Source organism: Hypomesus nipponensis, chromosome 20 (assembly GCF_054491055.1).
Source record: "Hypomesus nipponensis isolate SF chromosome 20, ASM5449105v1, whole genome shotgun sequence".
NCBI lineage: Eukaryota > Metazoa > Chordata > Actinopteri > Osmeriformes > Osmeridae > Hypomesus > Hypomesus nipponensis.
In genome coordinates this window covers 1,262,501-1,265,000 of record NC_140380.1, presented here as the reverse complement: position 1 = coordinate 1,265,000, position 2,500 = coordinate 1,262,501, and the positions used below count along the sequence as shown (strand labels likewise).

At 47.6% G+C, this 2,500-nt stretch overlaps 9 non-coding genes across 9 annotated transcripts in view; all 9 read right to left on the bottom strand.

Annotated features, from left to right (window-relative positions):
• LOC146242313 (5S ribosomal RNA) overlaps positions 1-105 on the bottom strand; it is a 119-nt gene extending 14 nt beyond the window's left edge. Inside the window, exon 1 of the ribosomal RNA XR_014737187.1 lies at positions 1-105. This exon is cut by the window's left edge and continues 14 nt beyond it. This is a non-coding gene — a ribosomal RNA (5S ribosomal RNA).
• Positions 106-279: 174 nt separating this feature from the next.
• On the bottom strand, positions 280-398 carry LOC146242312 (5S ribosomal RNA). The gene has a single exon (XR_014739951.1). It is a non-coding gene; the product is annotated as a 5S ribosomal RNA (ribosomal RNA).
• A 174-nt stretch (positions 399-572) lies between these two features.
• LOC146242311 (5S ribosomal RNA) lies at positions 573-691 on the bottom strand. Its single transcript, XR_014737566.1, has one exon. It is a non-coding gene; the product is annotated as a 5S ribosomal RNA (ribosomal RNA).
• Positions 692-855: 164 nt separating this feature from the next.
• On the bottom strand, positions 856-974 carry LOC146242310 (5S ribosomal RNA). Its single transcript, XR_014737185.1, has one exon. It is a non-coding gene; the product is annotated as a 5S ribosomal RNA (ribosomal RNA).
• A 172-nt stretch (positions 975-1,146) lies between these two features.
• On the bottom strand, positions 1,147-1,265 carry LOC146242309 (5S ribosomal RNA). The gene has a single exon (XR_014737183.1). It is a non-coding gene; the product is annotated as a 5S ribosomal RNA (ribosomal RNA).
• Positions 1,266-1,457: 192 nt separating this feature from the next.
• Positions 1,458-1,576, bottom strand: LOC146242308 (5S ribosomal RNA). The gene has a single exon (XR_014739152.1). It is a non-coding gene; the product is annotated as a 5S ribosomal RNA (ribosomal RNA).
• Positions 1,577-1,774: 198 nt separating this feature from the next.
• Positions 1,775-1,893, bottom strand: LOC146242307 (5S ribosomal RNA). Its single transcript, XR_014739151.1, has one exon. It is a non-coding gene; the product is annotated as a 5S ribosomal RNA (ribosomal RNA).
• A 172-nt stretch (positions 1,894-2,065) lies between these two features.
• LOC146242306 (5S ribosomal RNA) lies at positions 2,066-2,184 on the bottom strand. The gene has a single exon (XR_014739150.1). It is a non-coding gene; the product is annotated as a 5S ribosomal RNA (ribosomal RNA).
• Positions 2,185-2,356: 172 nt separating this feature from the next.
• On the bottom strand, positions 2,357-2,475 carry LOC146242305 (5S ribosomal RNA). Its single transcript, XR_014734763.1, has one exon. It is a non-coding gene; the product is annotated as a 5S ribosomal RNA (ribosomal RNA).
• Positions 2,476-2,500: the final 25 nt, after the last annotated feature.

Here is a 2,500-nt window from a genome sequence, read left to right as displayed (position 1 = left end):
GGTATTCCCAGGCGGTCTCCCATCCAAGTACTAACCAGGCCCGACCCTGCTTAGCTTCCGAGATCAGACGAGATCGGGCGTTGCCAGGCTGGTATGGCCGTACGAAATAAGTTGACAACCATAGGCTACTTATCCATATACAGATTTAGCAATTGACAATGCAAGGTAGTCTCTCTCTCTCTCTCTCTCGTGTCAAAATGAAAACAGCTTCCAGCCCCTTTCATGAAGGACTACTTGTGCATATTGCAAGATGTCAGTTTCTAAGTGAATGAGCAAAAGAGCATACAGCACCTGGTATTCCCAGGCGGCCTCCCATCCAAGTACTAACCAGGCCCGACCCTGCTTAGCTTCCGAGATCAGACGAGATCGGGCGTTGCCAGGCTGGTATGGCCGTACGAAATAAGTTGACAACCATAGGCTACTTATCCATATACAGATTTAGCAATTGACAATGCAAGGTGGTCTCTCTCTCTCTCTCTCTCGTGTCAAAATGAAAACAGCTTCCAGCCCCTTTCATGAAGGACTACTTGTGCATATTGCAAGATTTCAGTTTCTAAGTGAATGAGCAAAAGAGCATACAGCACCTGGTATTCCCAGGCGGTCTCCCATCCAAGTACTAACCAGGCCCAACCCTGCTTAGCTTCCGAGATCAGACGAGATCGGGCGTTGCCAGGCTGGTATGGCCGTACGAAATAAGTTGACAACCATAGGCTACTTATCCATATACAGATTTAGCAATTGACAATGCAAGGTGGTCTCTCTCTCTCCCTCTCGTGTCAAAATGAAAACAGCTTCCAGCCCCTTTCATGAAGGACTACTTGTGCATATTGCAAGATTTCAGTTTCTAAGTGAATGAGCATACAGCACCTGGTATTCCCAGGCGGTCTCCCATCCAAGTACTAACCAGGCCCGACCCTGCTTAGCTTCCGAGATCAGACGAGATCGGGCGTTGCCAGGCTGGTATGGCCGTACGAAATAAGTTGACAACCATAGGCTACTTATCCATATACAGATTTAGCAATTGACAATGCAAGGTGGTCTCTCTCTCTCTCTCTCGTGTCAAAATGAAAACAGCTTCCAGCCCCTTTCATGAAGGACTACTTGTGCATATTGCAAGATTTCAGTTTCTAAGTGAATGAGCAAAAGAGCATACAGCACCTGGTATTCCCAGGCGGTCTCCCATCCAAGTACTAACCAGGCCCGACCCTGCTTAGCTTCCGAGATCAGACGAGATCGGGCGTTGCCAGGCTGGTATGGCCGTACGAAATAAGTTGACAACCATAGGCTACTTATCCATATACAGATTTAGCAATTGACAATGCAAGGTAGTCTCTCTCTCTCTCTCTCTCTCTCTCTCTCTCTCTCTCGTGTCAAAATGAAAACAGCTTCCAGCCCCTTTCATGAAGGACTACTTGTGCATATTGCAAGATGTCAGTTTCTAAGTGAATGAGCAAAAGAGCATACAGCACCTGGTATTCCCAGGCGGTCTCCCATCCAAGTACTAACCAGGCCCGACCCTGCTTAGCTTCCGAGATCAGACGTGATCGGGCGTTGCCAGGCTGGTATGGCCGTACGAAATAAGTTGACAACCATAGGCTACTTATCCATATACAGATTTAGCAATTGACAATGCAAGGTAGTCTCTCTCTCTCTCTCTCTCTCTCTCTCTCTCTCTCTCTCTCTCGTGTCAAAATGAAAACAGCTTCCAGCCCCTTTCATGAAGGACTACTTGTGCATATTGCAAGATGTCAGTTTCTAAGTGAATGAGCAAAAGAGCATACAGCACCTGGTATTCCCAGGCGGTCTCCCATCCAAGTACTAACCAGGCCCGACCCTGCTTAGCTTCCGAGATCAGACGTGATCGGGCGTTGCCAGGCTGGTATGGCCGTACGAAATAAGTTGACAACCATAGGCTACTTATCCATATACAGATTTAGCAATTGACAATGCAAGGTGGTCTCTCTCTCTCTCTCTCGTGTCAAAATGAAAACAGCTTCCAGCCCCTTTCATGAAGGACTACTTGTGCATATTGCAAGATGTCAGTTTCTAAGTGAATGAGCAAAAGAGCATACAGCACCTGGTATTCCCAGGCGGTCTCCCATCCAAGTACTAACCAGGCCCGACCCTGCTTAGCTTCCGAGATCAGACGTGATCGGGCGTTGCCAGGCTGGTATGGCCGTACGAAATAAGTTGACAACCATAGGCTACTTATCCATATACAGATTTAGCAATTGACAATGCAAGGTGGTCTCTCTCTCTCTTTCTCGTGTCAAAATGAAAACAGCTTCCAGCCCCTTTCATGAAGGACTACTTGTGCATATTGCAAGATGTCAGTTTCTAAGTGAATGAGCAAAAGAGCATACAGCACCTGGTATTCCCAGGCGGTCTCCCATCCAAGTACTAACCAGGCCCGACCCTGCTTAGCTTCCGAGATCAGACAAGATCGGGCGTTGCCAGGCTGGTATGGCCGTACGAAATAAGTTGACAACCATAGGCTACT